Here is a 19,846-nt window from a genome sequence, read left to right on the forward strand (position 1 = left end):
TTTTCCCTTTAAGCAGGACTAACAGGTAAACTAAGAATGATGAAAAAGAGGAAAAGTTCTTTAACACCCATGTGTACGGACATGTCTATATAGAAACTCTCAGATGAAGAGTACCATTTTACATAAGGAAAGAGAAAAGCATCCTGAGATTTTTGCCCATGACAGGAATTATCCTCACTGCCAAAATGAAGAAGCTCAAATGGCTCTACATTAAAAAAATGCAATTAGGCAAGTTATAGGGTATTCAAAACTCTCAACTAGGAGAGTCTGGTAGCTACAAGGGTTAGCATGTTACCTAAACGCTTGCTCTAAATATGCATCACAGATAAGCTGGCACCTGCAGCTTCCTACCCGCCTTAAACATGCTGGAAGTGACCTGAGGGAGGGGATAAATGGATTTACAGCAGCTGTGGTGGTTCACTACACTATGGAATCACACTGCCTGGGCTGGTTACTGTTGATGAAGTCTGCAATCGCTCTGTCCACAAACACACCCTGCTTACTGTGGAACCCCAGCCCCGAGAAACCTGTTTCCATGCAAGAAGGAAAAGCAGCCCTGCTCCATTAATCTGTGGTTAAGTGACAGGCTGATGCATTTGAAGGGCAGCGAGGGGTGGTACACTTTGAATCACAGTAGCAATAGAGCACAATATTAAGTACTGCAATATCCTGAAACTTTTGGGGTGAGGATCCACCAGCATTTCAAGTTATTAAAGGTGACGGGTCTCTCATTCACCATCAAGTACCCTGACCTACTAAAGCCAGGACTCCCTCCTTGGGAAGGCCACTGCATGGGGACAACCTACAATCTAGGATGGCACTTGGGTATCTCCTCATCCCTCCCAGGACATGAATCCACTGCCTCAAAACAAGCAGGTCCCTCATCAAGCTTCTCCTGCCTGCTGTGACAGAGGCAGCATTTTCTCCATGTAAGATGAAAACAGGGTAGTCCTGAGGCAGAGGAGGTGTGGCAGAACTGGGAGGCACCAAGCAGGCCCAGGAAGATCACAACTTGTCTCAGACAGGACCCAAGACTGCTAGCCTGAATACAGCCACCACCACAGCTGAGAAATTGTGGGTGTCATTCAGCATCACACATGCTTAGAAACACAGTAATACCATGGAATTTATAACCTTGGATTTCTGACTGCCAGTTAAAAGCCAAATACAGAAGAAAAATAAGCTGAAAGAAACAAAGAATAAACCCAAATAACATTCTGCAAAGTCGACAGAAGGTTCTTGACAAAGCTAGACCTTCAAAAATGAGCCTGCCAACATGATGAATAAACACAAATGTTGTATCTACTAAACTAGGACATCACAAAAGTGTATCACACGTTTTCTCATCTCCTGCTCTGGAGTGCTGCTTTTACACCTCTGCCTTCTTGGTACGGAACAAGCAAAAAGGTTCTGGCCCACCTGGAAACATTAAAACACACCAAGATTGACAGGACAAGGTGACATCTACGCCAGTACCCTCATCTTAAGGCCTGTGCCACCTCTCCCCACCAACTCAAGGCAGATTTTGAACTACAGTATGAGCCTATGCCTGTCCTGAGAGGATCCCAAAGGGATACTACTCAGTTACAGCTGCTTGGCGGGTAGAAATAAAAAAAAAAAAAGGCAAGCAGAAGAGGTCCCCTCTTTGGCAGGCTCAACAGTTGTCTCCAGCCTGGTTTTTTCGGACTAAGGATATCCAGAATCACCCTTCTCTTTTTAGCTCATCTCATTGCCCTCTGGTCCCTGTGAATGCAAAGGTACTGTCTCAAACAAGCCAGATATTTTTCCTCTGACTTTTGAAAGTTGAGGAGTGGAGTTAGATTAGTAGCTGACTTCACTTGAGAAAACACACCTTGACTTCATGTTTTCTGCACTTCGGAAAGCTCCACTGCATGACCTAGCTTCCACTGATGCTAACAGGAGCCTTTCTGCTGACTCCACAGACCTTCACCTCCAGTTAGGGACTTTTTCAGTGAGACCCCTGATAACCCAGAGATACCATGCTGGGCTCCTTATCTTAGTCAAGCTTTATTTTTAGTGGAGAAGAAAGTACAAATTTTACAGACTGGTCTCCTATTTACAAATAAGCTTCTTCTCTACCCCTGGAATGAGGTGTATGCATAGATTTCACAGGTACAATTTATCACATCACACTGAGATTGATAATTTAACCCCAGTCCTGAAGAGGGTCCTATCATCAATCCACCACACCACAAAGTAACTGAACAAAACTACATCATTAAAGAGGGGGAAAAAAAACATAATAAAATAAATCTAACAGCTCCGAAATAATAACTCTCTATTACTACTGCACCATAAGGCACTAAGTGTGGCAGCCCCAAGCTCCTCTCAAATAGTCAGCACAACCAGCCTACTGCAAATTGGTAAGGTTTGAATAGATTGTCCTGGCTCAGAACTAGAAGTTTGATAAATATTTAATACCCCCCATAAAGTTGCAGCCTCCAAAAACAGTGCCACAAAAAAAAAATTTAACAGTTTTGGAACTCCTAAAAAGCAGTACAGCACAAACAATACTAACCAAGCTAGCAAAGAAATCTTGAATAGACCCCTCTTGGTTTAGGACTGACAAAGAGCAGGTAAATCATTATTTACATGCAAGGCAAAGATTCAGTATAAGTTGCAGGGGTGCCTGCGTCATTCCAAGTCACAGCATTTATTATTTATAATCCCAGAAGTACGCTCTATAAGAAATTGTTCTTCCTGCAGTGCTTTTAAACCAAAAGTGCATCTTAGTTTGAGAGCACAAAAAAATTTCATGCCTGAACTGATAAAAAAAAAAGTCTTGTATTGATAAATACACAAGGAGACAAAGGAAGATTTAGATTCCTCAACAGTAAGATCAGTAGTCCACAGAGGATGGCATTTTGATTCTGCAGAAGCTAACATTAAAACTGGTGTCAAAAGGACCAGGGATTCAGCCAAATATTGAAAATTCCTAAGCAAGAATATCCTTCAACAGAGGAAAGGCTATTTTTTGAGAAGTATCTCAATGGCCAAGCCCCACTTACGCTCAACTGCTTCAAGAGTGAATACTTCCAGGCTTAAGAGATGTAGAATTCAAGTTTTACATAAATATTAGGTTTACAAAGGTGCAAGTATGATCAAACACATTTCATGCACACACTTAGGTTACATGTCTCTACATAAACCTGACAAATTCATAGATATTTATTCTCCTCCATAGACATATGCATATTTTATACATATAAAATATATACTTGTTATGGAAAAGTCCACTAGCTATCTGAATTTGTCATATGCTAAAGTATTCACTCTAACAATCCCTCCATCCCCATTAGGAACTACCCTAGCAGCACTGCAGGGATGTAATGGCCTGCTCCTGTCGCTGTATACAATGTGTGTTCAGATAAATTGCATGGGAGAGTTACCTGTTAGCTTCCAAGGCAGGAGACGGCTTTGGTAGCTGTTTTCACCCAAGCTAGGTGTTACTTGTGCTCTTTCAGATTCCCATTTTGTCATCAGTAATGACAGGTCAGGAGCGTGACACAGATAAACCAATTCCTTCTCCTACAGCTATGCCAACTGCGTACCTGCAAATGTAATTAGTGCCAACGTGCCTGTAAAGAAGCAGAGATAATTCATGCTCGTAAGAGCAGCTTGGTAAGTAAGTGATGTTCACCTAGACTGGCATGAGAAACCAGGGGTAAAACATTGCCTGTGAGACCCCTGGGTATTGCTCATTGCCTCACCATGGTGCTTCCCACAGCCCACTATTCATTAACTATTTTTGCCTAGGCAGCAGTAAGATCATCTGCCCTCTCTCAGATGACACTTTAATATTAGGCCTTTATCACCACATTACCTGAAGAAAAACATCTCCCATTTTATAGATGAAAAGATTGAAACTGTCAAAGGGAGCTGTGTAGGACACACCACACCAGCAGCCACAAATATGGTAGCAGCTTCATGTGAAAAACCCATGAATAATCAAACCTTCTTGTTTACCCCAAGGATGTACTCACCTCCATGGGCTCCAGGGCTGAAGACTAGGGCCAGGGCCTCTAAGATCACAGCTGACAGTTTAAATATGATGAACAACAGGGAGGATTAAGTTATCAGCTCTGTCACTGTTGCTCTGAAAGAGCTGCTGGTGGGGCAGCCATAAGCCTAACATGCTCTGGTCTCAGCACACCTTCCTCACATCCTCTATCCCCATCCACACTTGCTGTGCAGAGGGCTGTGGGGCCTCCTGCATTCCTGGGAGACCCCCTGCAGCCACAGCTTAGCCTGAAGTCGTAGACCCTGTCAGCACAGACTTGTCCTGAGAAGGGTGGAAGAAAAGGAAGAGAGTCCCTTTTTCCTGTCTGTTGAGACAAACAGGGTAGTCATAACCAGCAAGTCTCATAGACATCTTAGGAAATAAGATGCTAATACCACAGCAAAATACAACTGTTGAAAGTAAAAACATCCTTGAATGTGAACATCATAGGGGCGCCAAGGTATGTAAAAGAAGAGAAAAAACAGAAATACAAAACTTGCATTTTAGGATAAACAGAACTGTCAGGCATTTTGATGGATCCGTAGGGGTGAACAGCTAACAAGTGTGCAGAAGTATCCGAAGGACAGGGCTTAAGATGTCCAAGCACTTCACTGCCTTCATGGGATTATGCAAGTGGGCTGCAGTTGTTCCAGAACTGATGAGCACATCTCAGTTCACAAGCAGGATTACAGCAAGACTGTTCCCTGCAGCTGTCTTTGCCCTAAGCTTCCACTTTCTGGTACGTTCAGAGACTTTGTGCTTTCCTAAAAACCCTGGAGAACCAAAACCTACAAACAAAAGTCCTAGTACTTCATGGAAAGAACTCCGCAAGGAGGCAGCAGCAGCATCTACAGTCTTGATCAAAACAGCAGTTTCGATCCAAGCTGGAGCATGTGCTTCAATTAGCCAGTCTCTGACAAATGCCTGGAGGTGCCTAGTACAGCAGCATGACAGGAATGTAGTTCAGAGCCAAGGTAAAGGAGAATCTAAATCAAATCAGGGGAAATAAAAAGGTTTACTGCCATTTTGAGTCCCAAAATTGCAAACAGATTGTTTTACCTCCAACACCCCCTTCAGCCATACCTGTGCACCATAGCCTTGCATCTTAAAGGGATGCAGCCAGCATATAACCCAACTCTGCTCACATGACAGTAGTGTAATGTTAACAACTGACAGGAGCACAGTATTACTGGACACACCCCCCCCACCCCCCCCCACCCCCCGTGTAACCACTTAGACTGATGCTAAAAGAACATAAAACAACTGTATTCTGGGTTGGCAGCATATCCCAAGGGTGCTAATATTCTCATGAAAACACAGAATAGAGCGTAAGGTCTCACAAATAATCTAAAACTACTTATACTGGAGCAGAAAAAATGGTGTAAGGGTGCTTCCTGACTGCATAGGCCATAGAACTGAAAAATGTCTGCTGGCCAATTTAAACAATTTGTTAAAATTGTTTTTCCATTAGTACTTAAATACCCTAGTCTGATTTTCCCTATGGAAAAGAACAATTCTTACCTTGTCTCTCATCTGATTACAGTATCATCAGAGGGCCCAGCAGAGCAGTAGTAACACATGGCTGTGGGCCAGGCATTTACTGTTTCAAATGTTGCTCTGAGGGCTACCGCTGCTACTGACAGGGGGAAGAGAAGAAAGCAATATGAATCATCTTTCTCAGCTTCAATGTGAACCACTGCACACAATAGGGAAAGTGTGATGAATATACTGAGTTACTTGTACAAAACCATTCCAACTCCTCCAGGTGTCATATGCAACAATTTACAGTTCAATAGCTATGAAGAACTTCTTCATGCCCTTGGCAGCCTGAAAATGCATGGAAGGACTACTGAATCTAGGCATATTTATCAAGGGGACAGCAGCAAGGGGAAGATGCTGAAGCCTAATTTGAATTGTGGTTGGATTTTTGGGGTTTTGGGTTTTTGGTTTTGTTTTTTTTTTTTTCCAAAAAAGACTTACTGTTCTATTTATTTGAATAGCAATTGAAAATAAGGTAGTTAATTTTTGCCCAATAAATCAATGCATCATTTCCCTACAGCGCTCCTTTTCACCCCACCTCCATGGAGGTTACAACCCCCTTGTAAATAGCTGATATGACATTTAATATGCATAAGAGGGTGACAGAGAAAAAGCAGAAAGTATGTGTTGGGAGGGAAACATCTGCAAACCTACTGACACAGTTGCTGTTCACTGGTGGCCCTCTGATGATGGGAAATTCCTTACCCAACCCTGCTGCAGCAGCTCATTTCTGTTTCTTTCCTTCCCACTAGGAAGATCTGCTGCCTCTATTGAGTCAAATGCTGAGTCAACTATTTGGCAATGAGAATCTCTTCAAATAACTGAAGTGTAACCTGACTGTCACTGAGAGAACAACAACATCAGCCCGATAAACCAACTGCTGTTTAAAACAGCTGCATTTAAAAACATCTGCCCCCATTCATTAGGTACAGCTCTGGATCCATGTGCAGATATTTACAAAGCCAAGAAAAGAGTGGTCTTTCAGCTACTTTACACAGTATTTCAAGACATCAAGGACACTGCAGGCAGCACCCTACCTCAGGATGTGCTTCCCCACCTCTAGACTCCACCAGTGTTTCTGTTGATGCAGCGATTCCCCACAGAAGCCATCCAGCCCTTATAAAAGCCCTGCAGCATTACCCAAGTACAGGGAGGGTTGGAGCAGGTCTGAACCCTTTCACCTGCAAAGAATCCCCAAGATGAGCCATAGTAAAAACATACTCTCAAAGAGGATGGTTCTTGTGACCTTGGAGAAAAGGCAAGCTAAAATACACAGATACATCAGCCATAGGCAGTGAGACTCATCCTGAGTCTGGAGGGGTCTGAGATGGAGGACATACATCATCCCAGGCAGAACCTTCCTTCCTTGGCTCATTCAACTCCACCCTCTCCATGGCAGAACGATGTGCTTATAATCTGTCCTGGACGCGGACAGGAACAGACTGCAAAGGTAGCCAAGCCTTCTTCCCAGATGAAGGAATTAAAGCTACAGCCACAAAAAGCTTCTCTTGCAACTATGAAGACTCAAATCTGCACCTGTATTAATGCAGCACGTATCTGAAAGGAGAAAGCACCTGAGTCAGAGGCTGGGGACTGACTAGAAAACAGCCATCTTGCCAAGTGACTTAAGGTTACACAAAATAACCACCTTTTTTTACCATCAAGGTGATAAAATATACTGAAATAAAAACTAAAATATACTAAAATAAAAACTCTCTTCTCTAATTTGCTTGAATATATTCAATGCTCAAAGACAAGCATGTACTTAAGAGCCTTGTGTTCCAATGGGACAAAGACATGCACATAAATTAAGCAAGGACTAGAGAGCTTTTCGAATAGCTTAACTTTGTGACCTCTGCGCTAAATATATATAGGTATTTAATATGTATGCATGACTACTACAAAATTCATAGAAAAGATTACAAATAATATATAGACTATATATTGCTCTTAAGTTTATATGCATTAAAAGATGATTAACCAGTGGCTTTATAAATAAAAAAATAAATAAATAAGGTGCTAGCTTCCCAGCTTTAGTTTTACACCTTTGACACAATTGTAACAGTCGCAGCCAAGAAGCTGCAAAGTCATACGTAAATGTGTGTGAAGCTGTCCCAGATAACCTTACGGGAGAAGGGAAGGAGAGCGCAACTCCAATCTTCATTTTCTATTAACTCTCAGGTCTCTGTGTGAACATGAGTAATAACCTAAGTAGTAAAGAACAAACAGCCAGAAGCAAGGAGCAGGGGCAAGAACAAATCATTAAAAAGTGATAAGCACCATGGGCCCTAACTTAGCTAAAGGCAGTAAAAATGCGCACACAGAGAAAACCACCTCATGTCTCCTCAGAATGAATCTGGTCATATAGTTTTAGTGCCGAGTAAGTGGCTGCCTCAGCGCGACACCAGAGCATCTGTTACAAAGTACAGTATTTCATCTATGTGCTTAGAGGTCTGATAACCTGTTTTCCCAGGTGTGTCTCTCCCCCTTCTAAAAGGGGAAATCATACAGCAAATTAATCTTTGTGCACCTTTTATTTTCCACCCCTCCTCTCCTCCCATCCATTATGAAAGATAAGAGGGAAAATACGGATGATTCACAACAAAACTGAAAGAAAATCACAGCAGCAGAAAGAGCCAGAGCCTGCTTGGGCTCACACAAGTGAGTCTGTGATATGGTGAGTCAGTGCAAAAAAAGTGGTCGTGAAACTGGTGTCACACGCTTCTGGAGAGGGCTTTTTGTCCACACAGGTATGGGTGAAAGGCTTATCTGCCTGGGGAGCAAACACTGGAAATTAATCTTGCCAGTGCAAAGGGATTTCAATTCACAAACCATCAACATCCCACTCCATTTACATTACAGGTGGCCACCTGGGAGAGGGGAAACCACCAGCAACCTAAGACACAAAGCAATTCACATCTTACTCATTTCCAGTGCATCAAAAGCCTATCAGTGACTGCCCCATGCAATGGACTGTGGTCACCCTGTAACTGCATTTGACTGTCAGCTTGCCAGAAGCAAATGCAAAACCCCATCGCATCCAGGAAGTCGCTGATGATACAAAGCACTGCCCTTCAGAAGAGGGAGCTCAGCCCCTTCATCCAAAGAGGGCTTTTTCTGGGACAAAAGAAGGGACAGAGCCAGATGGTTTCAAATTCCTTCGAGGAATTTGCAATCGCCAAGGTATTTTACACAGACTGTGCTTAGATGTTTCATTGGTCACCAGTGGTCCAAAATTCACATAAAGCTTAAAACTATTCATGGGTTTCTGAGCTTAAAGAAATCAGGGTCTAAACTTGCAGTTGGGTACCACTCTCAGAACAAAACACATTCACAGTAGTGCATTGCTGAAGGGAACTGAACTGTCAAGAATAAGTGCTATTCAGAGAACAGTATGCAGAAGTGGGCCCTAAAACATAATGGATGAAATTTTAGCTCCAAAAGCAATGAAAAACTCACAGCCTGGCTTTGAGAAGAATGTAGCAGAAACACCCCAAACAGACTGGTTTTGAAGAGGGGAAGCTCTGAGAAGGGAAGCTTATTTTTCAGTGCTAGCCACAAGACTTCATAAAAGAATCTTTCAAAACCTATATGGTCTACTGATTACTGTATCAGAAAGCATAACTAGATGAATAAGATAGATCTGTGTGCAAGCCCACTTCATACAAGAGGTACACAGAGCACAACTAGGGAACTCATTGTAAGTCCTTGGCTTCATGTAAACATGGTCCTAGCATCTACACAGCTCTAAGCTGGAGAAAGAGACAGTTCTCTGAAACAGAAGTAGCCTATGCCAAATTTGCAAAAGGACTTCCGATCAAGGACCCAAATCCCAAAATTCAGCTCCTCTTTAATCCATGAGCAACAAAGCAGCAGGCAGATCACACTTTGGTGACATCTCTCCCTGCTAATTACATGACAACAGTTTAAAACAGAGATTATACCCTACCCACTGTCTCTCAGGAGCAAAAATACATATGTAATCAAATTATTAAGGTAAACCAGTAAAAAGATGGAAAGGAAATTAAATTAACACCCTAAACAATGAAATCTTTGCAACTAAAAAATGAAACCATTTTTATTGAGAATTACGTTTTCTCAGCTGAACTTCAGCAAGTAAGATTGATGGTATAAAAAACAGTTTTTCACAAAAACAAAAAAACTTCCTTTATCAAATAAACTCATTCCTCTCATCTTTAATCCCACCTCCACACAAGATCCAAGCAATCCCTGTATAACATGAAAATGCATCTTGGCCCCTTTTTACATGTGTTGATATTCAGAACATCTAGCAGCTGAAGAAGGAGCTCCTGGATCCAACTGTGCAGAGGAGCTCAGCTGTCAGTAATTCCCTAGATCTCTGTTTCAGTTTTATAAGGCAGAGTCAAAGGCCAGGAGATAGAACACTCACATGTGCGTTTTGAAAGGAAAAGGCAAAATATTTTACAATGGAAAAGGGAAACGTCAGTTGGTTCAGATGCAAGAATTGTGTGGCACAACCTCTCCTAGGTATGACAAAGCAAGCTTTGTTGTGCAAGACAGTCAAATGGCAATGAAAGCTGCAGGCAGGATGGGAAAAGTTAGTGAAACTTTTCAGCTGTCAATGCAAAAAGCTTTAAGAACTGAAGGGGCAAATTACTGAGCACTTTGCTTACAAAGTATTTCTTAAGAAAACCTCCAAGTCCAACTAGCCAACTATACTAAACTCAGGTGTGTCTCTTCTCAAAAATAAACAAAGCAAACCAAAAGAATATAGAAGACATAGGACTGAAATAAAGGGAAGGAAGAAAAGAAACGAATAGGAAGGCAATAGAAAACAAAAAGAGGACACACTTGGACAAAGGATGTGCCACAGAAGAATGTGTAACCTTCAAAGACTGCTCCAGAGAAAAAAAGACCAGACTGGGAGATTATCTTTTTGATCTGTCTTTATCAGTAAAACACCAAGGAATTTCCAATCATGAGCCTGAGACCTCATTGCACTGTATGAAGTAAACAAAATCACTTAAAACACAGGAGATGGATGTGAGAATTGCAGTGCCAGCTGCAATGCTGTGGGACCAGTTAGAGGTAAATAATTGAAAAAGAATGACGCTATAAAATCAGTGCATCAGGAAAACTTAGTCCCCATCTCTCTTTTAGAGTCTCGAGGATGCAAAAGGGATGACATCTAATTCAGCACCAAAAAAATCTTTATCTTCTATGCCTGGGCAAGTGATTGCAGCTGCATCTGTGGACTGTGATACGTTTAACAAACAGCACAGTGTGCTCCATGACCTGGCTGCTCCCCAGCCACGTGCCTGCAGGAATGCTGCCTGGAGTATTAAGCCCACTGCATGTGCTTGAGCACACACATCGCATTTCCAACCCGCTTCATTACCCTCTTCCCAGCAAGCTCGCCCAGAGTTAATTTAATGCATTTAAGGACTGAAGACCAGCCTCGCCTCCCTGCAGTGCTATCAAACATGTTACAGGCAGAAAATTTGGCCATGTTCCACCTATGGGGTTTCCTCCAAAGTCCACTTCATCTGACAATAGCTGAGCTGATGCTCGATCAGTATGAAAGCAGTGCTCCATCCAATATAACCCACCACCACTATGGAGAGCTGCTGTACACTCACACTGACCCTTGCAACCCCAGTCCCTCCCCTACAACACCAGAGGAGCTGGATCATTTCTAAGTCTCCTTATCTAAGTACCCAACTGCAGATCAGAGTACAAAACAGTGTTTACTTTTTCCTATATTCAGGCTCTACTGGCCTGGTCAACTTAGCACGAGGTCTCTCCACAGCTACAGGAGGGCACTCGCAGTCCCCAGGCCAGGAAGCAGCACCAAGGAGACACAGGAGTAAGTAGAGGCAAGTAAATGCTTCCCAGCTTCTTCCTTAGCAAACTGCAACAAGAGTCCCCTGAGCTTGGGGACCATCAACTTCAGCTTTCTTCACATGGAAGAAAGGTTCTCCTTTCCAAGGGCAACTTCCAACTTCATCAACATTTAGGCAGGACTTAACAAGCAGGAGGCCCAGTATAACCAGCATGGCTTTGGAAGGGAAAGGGTAAAGAGTCTTTCTTCAGAACCACACCTGGACATGCCTTTGCAGTGTAATCCCATCTCTGTTTATAAACGGGCTTCCTTTGACCCATTCATAAGTATCTGTACTATGCTTCCTACCCATACTAAGAACATTTAAAGTTCAAACACAGATCACTTCTTTCCTGATCTGGCCAATTAAAAGATGAAAAATTATAACAAGTTGTAAAACTTACCTTGTCACCAGCCTAATTGCTACTCAGGGCTTCAAATTATGGCAGAAAAAAATGAGGAACAAAACCGAACTGTTTATAGCTTGTTTGGGTTTTGGTTTACAAAGTACAGCATTATCTTTGTGACTGCATGAGAAAATGCAATTGCGCTGTGGACCTCTACACCAAAAAACCCCCGCTTTATTTAATTATTTGAATATTAAACCAGCAAGAAAAGAATTACTGTAGTTATTTTGGAGTTGCTTATTGCTTTCATACATATGATCTGTCTGCAAAGGTTAATATTAATTTGCCAAAAATCTTACTTCATTTTACTACAGAATTATTAGGGTATAAGGTATAGGTATAAGGGATTAGGATACTGGGATACTATGATTATTAGGATACCTCGTGGTATCCTAATAAAACCAGAGACATTCTGAGATCTCCTTTCTAAGGAGGGACTGGGGAAGAACTGAGGAGTAAAGGAAGAAGAAAAGGTTGTAATTGAAATAAGTGTGAGAGTGTCTACAGATTGAGAATTACAGACAGAGAAAGATTAAGTGAGGAACCCAGTGTCAAACAGAAAAAAAAATCTATAACAAAACTAGGAGTGGACTACAAACCTTCCAAGTCTAACTACAGCACCTTAGGTGCACTTAGATGCACTTGGTTTAAAGTTCACTCGCTCACTCTTTTTTACTAAAAAAGTCAACCATAGGTACCAGAAATGAAATCCCACCAACCAAGAGCAATCAAGGTTACATTTTTAAAGCTAACTCTGCCCCGCTCTTCTTTCCCCCAAGCTTCCAACTTCCCATCTCAGGGCTGTCAGTAGTTGTCAGTACATCATACGAGAAACTCATCAGAACATACAATATAACTTGACAGGCAATACATCAGAAGACCTAGATGTGACAACGGCAAATTCCACCAGATGGTCCTGGATCATATCCATCCATTAAAAAAAAATTGAAAAATTGAAATAAAAAAACCAACTCACAGTCACAGAAAAGCAGAATCTCTGAAGAAGGAAAAAAAAATCTGGTATATGCACTGTTTCACACCTTGTCCTGTCCATGATGGAAAAGGAGACACACAACTCCCTCAATGACTCTGGAGCCTGGTCCTGCTCCAGCATCAGCATGGTCTCCAGCTACACCAAACCCAAGCAGTTAGTCCTGGGAGTACCTGCAAACTAGGATCACTTTCAAGGCTCCCTTCCCGTCTCCCTGTTGCTTTTGTAGGCAGCACAGATTGTGTTTGGGTTCAGGCTGCCTACACACCTCATCAGCCCTTGCAATGGCGCTTTTGGGAGAGACCTTGGATTGCCTTGTCCACTGGCAGCCACATAATCCTGTGAAGGCAGCTGAGACTGGCAGGTCAAACACTGATTGTCCAGGCCCAGCCTCAATGCAGGTAAATCTGCCTTTGACATACGTGAAGCTCAAACCACTTTCCAGCAGGTAGAGAGCGCAACTTGCTCCTGATTATGTCCTCAAGCCCACACAAAACACAGTGCCAAGGCAGGGTCAGGACTCTGTGCCACCCTCTGGGAGGTCAGCGCAGTCCCATGGCACACAGCACCAAGTTCAGAGCCAGCTCTGGGGTTATTTCACACCCTGGAAGACACTGAAGCTGTCACTGCTCTTCAGGTGACCGGCCTGGCCACAGCAGCAGCTCAGCTGGGACAAAAGTGACAGGCCTATGAAACATAAATCAAACCTGTGCAGGCTGTCACTGCTCAAGCAGGACCTGCACGGACACCATTCCTTGCTCCTGTCCTGCCCCTACACCTTCAATAGCCCTGTGGCAGATGTACACGTTTTGCTCTGTGAAAAGTAATTGCGTGTAACTGGAAAAAAATACCATGTGTCCTTGTCCTCCCAATTACACGTTCTCTGAAGTAAAAGGTATTTAGTCAACTATATTTTAAACTGGTAAAGCAAGCAGATATGAATCTGAATACACATAGGGAATTAAGACAGTGAATGATGTGGTGTTATTTCACCGAACATTTAACAGGACAGGATAATGCTTCCAAGTTCTTTGGAAATCTGAGAGCTTTTTTTGAATACAAAGCTGTGATTGCGGTAGAAAGCCGATCTACTCCCTGCTAGTGCACAAGCTGCACTCCACAGCTTGGGACTGAAGAAATCTCTCTTCAGGCCACTGTGACAAAATCAGTTTCCACTAAGAAACTAGACAGAGCCTTTAACAAAGGAGTATTTCTGTATATTATAAATACCTACTTTCCTTCCCCTAAGAAAAGTTCCTTCCATTATAAACTCTCCTTTGCTGTTAAACAAAGTGCACCCATTTCCTGAGTGAGAAACACCTGTGAGGGGGAATACTCCAGTGTACTGGTGGGGAACTGGGCGGCAGTCCTGCTTCAGAAACTGCAGGTGAGTGGACTGCGCTCCAGAAATTACTAACGATAAGGGCTTTTTTAGCAAAGGCTGATGGCTACTCACTGACTTCTGAAGCAGGAGTTTATTGTCTCCATCCAATCCATCTTACAATTATCACCTTTAGCACAGAGAGGAAGCTACTTTTAGATCATGGACCTGTGAACAAACGGCTTACAAAAAAGTCAATTCTCCCCTCCTCCTCCGAATTCAACAAGGAATATCTGATTTTTTACTCTGCCTTTGTCATTTTAATATAAAAGAAGTCAGTGACATTTTCAAGTTTTGCTGTTGTGCACCAGTGGGGTTTCAAATACTGCAGAGGAACATAATTATATTTACAGACACATTTGACTGGAACTCAAATGTTGTGGCAGCACATAATAGTCTCTTAGAGATAAGAAAAATAGGCATTTAGCTCAAAATGTATGTTCTGCTCCATCTTAAAATGGACACCACCTTTTTAGTACAGTGCCTTTTGGCATCTAAAAGTTTTTCTATAAATACTAGACTGATTTTTCAAAGCATCAACCTTCTACAGAGAGAAAAATGAACAGCTTACTATTTAATTCTTCTCAGCAGAAATACTGTAAAACAGAAGGCATAATAATATGTATTTAATAAAATTGGTAAAATGTCACCTCCTCCCATTTTGATATTTAATTATATCTCATTAGAAAAGCAAGAACACTGCAAATCAAAGTCCAAAAATCAGCTGTTTTCTTTATTTATTTATAGGAATTTATATAGCGCTCATCACCATAGCAACCAGGAACCTTTTTTTCTTCTTGTTCAAAGGAAAAGTTGTCATTTTGAAATGTGATCCTTTTATGTTACAGTGCAAATAGGTACTTAGGTCCTATGCCACAAACACTTAAGCAAGTGCTTAAAGTACATTAATAGACCTAAGGACTAAGGTCACCAGGGCATGGTGAAAGAGACAGAAACAGAGAAAGAAAAAAGGAAATCAAAGGAACAGAGAGGCAAGTGAGAAAAGGAATGAGGGAAAGAATAAAGAGCTTTCCTATGAAAATTCACAGTGCACTGGGTTTTACAATAAGCCATGATCTCCCCAGTGCTTTCTTCCTGTAATAGTACGTGACTGCTTCATGGAACACAGTTCAATTAATCAAGAGCAATCAACAAGTTCCCAATTTATGCTGAAGGCAGTGGTGAACATTCTTGAGCAAGGATTTCCAAGAGGATAGTACCTTCCAAACAAGGCTGCAGAGGGCTGCCTCTCTTGAGAGCAGAGAAGTCAGGAGCCTCACTTTGACTGCTACTCTCTTCTGATCCCTCAGCAATTAGCCATTATCAAATTCCCATGGAATTAATAGACCTTTTTAAAAATGCCAACTGCTCACAAAACATCAAAGAAATTAGTAAATTAGAACATTGCTCCTGCATACAGCATTATAGAATGAATTTCTAGGTATGCCATGCAACTGCAGTTTCCCCACGATACTCCTGGTGTGCACAAGCACACAACTACTTTTCAGACCCTCAAAAGTGACTGAAATTGTTTTTATACCATTTCATCTGGTTGCTTTCCAGCGCCATACAGATTATACACACACACGCACAATGTAGTACTTCAGATCCTTTTAAAAGCTAAATAACTTCTAATTGGGACTGAAAGCAAAAAAAAGAGGAAGATATCTTTGGCCTGTTGTAATTTTGTTATATAAGGGGTCGCATCATCAAGACCTCCTCAAGACACAGGTGTATGAAGTTATTAACTTCAACTCTGCATTTAGTTTGACATTATCTTCTTCATAAACCAACACCATCCAAAACAGTTAAATAAGGAGTGTTCAGTTGTTCCTAAACCAAACACACAAATCTTTACACAAGATTGATGGTTATTTTGTAGGGTTTTTTTAAAGCTGTATTCTAAATAGGGCAGAAGCTGCATGTATGACAGCAGGAAAAGTGACAAGTTCCTTATCTGGAAAAGCACCAGCAGGCACTGTTATCAGAGCAGACCAGCTCTTTTAAAGTGGACTGATGAAGCTATTTTTAAAAACACCTAATAACATCACAGAGGAGAATCTGATCTCTGCAAAGGTGAGCTGCACAGCTCAATACTCCTGGGAGGCAGCTAATGAAACTGAAGCTTGTCAGACACAGACTGCGTCCAGTAATTGGCTTTGAAAACTCGCAGTTTAAATTCCACCACAGTGAGTTCAATACCCTGCTCACAGTTTGCTCCAAGCACAGGCAGAGCTGAGGGCTGTCTAGCATCACCAAATGTGAGTGGCCACCTTTCCACTGCCGGTGCTGCTAGACCCAGTCTGAGTACTTGGAAGGCAAAGAAAGAAACCTACTTTCTTCCAGCACCTCACGCCTACCAGTTCACTGCCAGCACAGGGGGAGACAGCTGTGAGGATACGAATGCAGAACGGTGTTGGAGCAGGCGGCCTAAAAGGACCTAAAAGGAGAAGGAAGAAGGTTCCGTATCATGCTTTCATCTAGCACAGCAGAACCACCAACCAATACTAACCCTCAGGCAGCGCTCTGTGCCAACTGTGCAAAATCCCTTTATGAACATCCACTGGCTTCCCCAGGAAGGTGGCCAGCAAAACAGGGTTAGTGCCACCCATTTTCCCTGAAACTCCACTTACCCTTCCTAACCCACTCCTCCTCAAGCTTTATGGACCACAGACCCATTCTACCCATTGCTCCCCCCCACAAAATTAATTCTGTGGCCATCCTGGATAACAACTGAAGAAATTATTGTTCCACAGTGTGAGAAGGTAAAATTTGGTCTGTGCAGCTGAGAACCTCTGATCTGGTTCTAGCTCTGTGGTTTAATGCTTTCCTTCACACCACCTTCTTTTTCGTGACTCTTTCAGCCTCCCACTACTTCCTAGAAAAATCCGCTCCCTCACAGTCTAGATACACTCAGTTTGGAAAAGACATTTTAAGTAGAAAGCATGTCTTCTGCTGAGAGAAGTCATCTACGGCTCTGTTTATTTGAATAAAATGATAGTTTTACTAACGGAGGATCTTTAAGCCTCTGTTTTAAAACACCTCCTAAAGACCTTGCTGTGTTAGAGCACAGGCCAGATATAAATCTGTTAAAAACTCTGAGGAACAGTAACTAAATGTAGGCTGCTGTCATAGGGAACCATTTAAACCAACATCACTTACTGAAGACTTTAATGCAACAATTTTTACGAGAAGGGGGTGAGAATAAGGGAATGAGAATACTCAATTTTCAGATGATTGAAGCAAACCTCAGTAAGTTCACAGTGAGATGTGACTCAGGATATTGGAAATTTAACTGGAAAAAGATTTCCATATACTCAATCCATTTTTTAAATTGCTTAATAGAAAATGGGCTCCAGATAATTAGTCCCAAACGTTAACCAGGTACCTAGAGTGCATGTTCATGGCACGCTTCACAAGTGTTGGAGGCTGAACTCCAGCTCTGATGACAGCTAATTAAAACACAAAAACGAGACCCCAAGTAAAACTGCCACCTCGCAATCGCAAACCATTCAAAATGCACTCTTGCAGAAAAACAGACTGCAAAGCAGGTTTCCCGTATCTAGTTCATGCATTTGGTATCTACCACATTTTTGAAAATGACATTGCAAAATAAACACCCTTACAGTTGATGGGTTTAACATAAGTCAGATTTGTTTGGGGGAAGAAGGTCGTCCCAGAGAATAAGAGCTCTTCTGGTTCTCAGCTAAGTCAAGGCTTGAGCTAACAAGCCAATCTATCAGTCCAAGTGTTTTGAGATAGCTATTAAAAGTAGTCGTTACCATTTTATTACCAAAGTCAACAGATTCCCCTGAATCAGCAGCCACCGTTTCAAAGTCAGCATTTGTCAATAGTTATCCAACTGTGGTACTGGTGTGAAAACACCAATATGTTCCCTTGCCTTTACCAGTTGTTCAGATACAGTCATTATTCTTATCACCAGAGAAGAGTGTGCCACCTCTTTTTTTTTTTTTTCCCAAAGCAGCAGCCATTATCTTAATAATCTACGTAAATATTGGGTTAATTGAGAGGGGCTAGAAGGAAGCAAGGGGACATAGGCAGACAGGCAAGCGTGACCTCAGAACATCCATGTGCGACGCACCCAGAGCTGACGTTCACAACAGAAACTTTTCCATCATGCTTTGTCAGCACCCAATAATTAAAAGGGGCAGGATGCGATAAGTTCAGCAATCTGTATCCACTGGGGCCAAACTCACAAGGACTGGTAAGCTTTCAGAGACAAAGACAGGTGTCTAGGGGGGGTTCCCAAGGCACTCAGCCATCAAGGAAAATTGTCAGGAGAACATAATTACATCTTTGCTTTCCCTGGTAGGCTTTAAACCTGCAGTGTCTTTGACCTCTAGGGAGGTTATTAGAGTTTTAATTGAACCGCGCTTCTGCGGTGCAGGCAACTGCCTGCAGGAGCTGACCCTCACCGCCTCGCCTACCCCCGGTACCGGGCCGGACCGCTTTCGCTCCCAGGCTTTGGAGACGACAGGTTTCCAGCTCCGCTCCGCGCAACCCCAGGCGGGGTCTCCGTGGGTTATTTCCACACACACACCCGCCCCGCCCCACTGTTGAGTCGTCGCCGACCGCAAGAGACATCGCCCCGGTTCCCCCGATTCCCTTTCACCCACTTTCCCCTCAGAAAAGAGGCGGTGGCAGTGGCCGGACCCCGCGAACCGCCCCTTGCGGGTGCCCGGCCCGGGCCGCCCCCGCCCCACAGCCGCCTCCCGCCGCCGCCGCCTCACCTGCCGCCCGCGGCGCCAACGGCACCAACCGCCCCCTCGGCCCGGCCCGGCCCGGCCCCGCCGCCCCGACCGCCTCCTCACGGCCTCCCCGCCCGCGGCGGGCGGTGCCGCCACCTCCTCCTCCTCCTCCACCTCCTCCTCGCAGGCGGGGGGAGGGAAGGGGGGCGGGCGGCCCCTCGCCCGCCGTGCTCGGGAGCGTTGCGGCCCCCGCGCATGCTCAGTGCCGCCCGCCGCGAAAGGCACGCTGGGGGGTGTAGTTTGCGGGCGTCTTGTCCCCTCAGCGTGGGCTTCCCGGCGGGGCGTTCAGTACCGAGCCTGTAGCCGCTCCCACCTCAGCCCAGTGGTTTCCCCTCACAGCTTTCTCCCAGGCTGCCCAGTTCTTGCCTCCCCATCCAGCCAATTTCCTTAACCGCCCCCACTTCTCCCAGCCCTCTGCATCCCTCACTCTCGCTCCTCATCTCTTCCCCAAATCTCCTTCAACTTCCACTTTATTCTTCTGCTCTCCTCCCACTGCCTTCTCCCACCGACCTTCTCCTGTCCCTCAGGGTCCCTCCCTGACCCTCAGCCCAAGGGCTTCCTTGCTTGCTACCCACGCTCCCTGGCCTCTCCATTTCCTCTGCTCAGAATATACCTGCTAAAGTGGAAGGCAACCATCCTTATTATGAGCACATGGCTTCAAATCCACCAGAAAAACCTGACAGACAGCAGGCACTTGCATATTTACTGGAGGAAGGTTCTTCCCACCAGGGAAAGTGCAAAACCATCAGCAGGTCACGTTCACATAGTGAGTTTTGGTAAGGTCACACTTCACTAGAGCAATCCCGAGATTATTACAGTTTGAATAAAAGACCAGGGACATCCTGAGTCCAATACAAGAGGTCGTACCAGCTAAG

General features: G+C 43.6%; 1 protein-coding gene across 3 annotated transcripts in view; it reads right to left on the reverse strand.

Annotated features, from left to right (window-relative positions):
• The window catches only part of POMGNT2 (protein O-linked mannose N-acetylglucosaminyltransferase 2 (beta 1,4-)), a 30,863-nt gene extending 11,727 nt beyond the window's left edge, over positions 1–19,136 (reverse strand). The window contains exons 1-2 of one of the 3 annotated variants that reach the window (XM_064444166.1): positions 18,954–19,136; positions 16,539–16,642 (exon numbers count right to left, since the gene is read on the reverse strand). The gene's annotated coding sequence lies outside the window, so the exon portion shown is untranslated. Of the gene's footprint in view, positions 1–3,410; positions 3,600–16,538; positions 16,643–18,953 lie in introns of all 3 variants that reach the window. The other 2 variants (XM_064444164.1, XM_064444165.1) reach the window with 2 other exon arrangements.
• Positions 19,137–19,846: the final 710 nt, after the last annotated feature.

This window comes from Phalacrocorax carbo, chromosome 2 (assembly GCF_963921805.1).
Source record: "Phalacrocorax carbo chromosome 2, bPhaCar2.1, whole genome shotgun sequence".
NCBI lineage: Eukaryota > Metazoa > Chordata > Aves > Suliformes > Phalacrocoracidae > Phalacrocorax > Phalacrocorax carbo.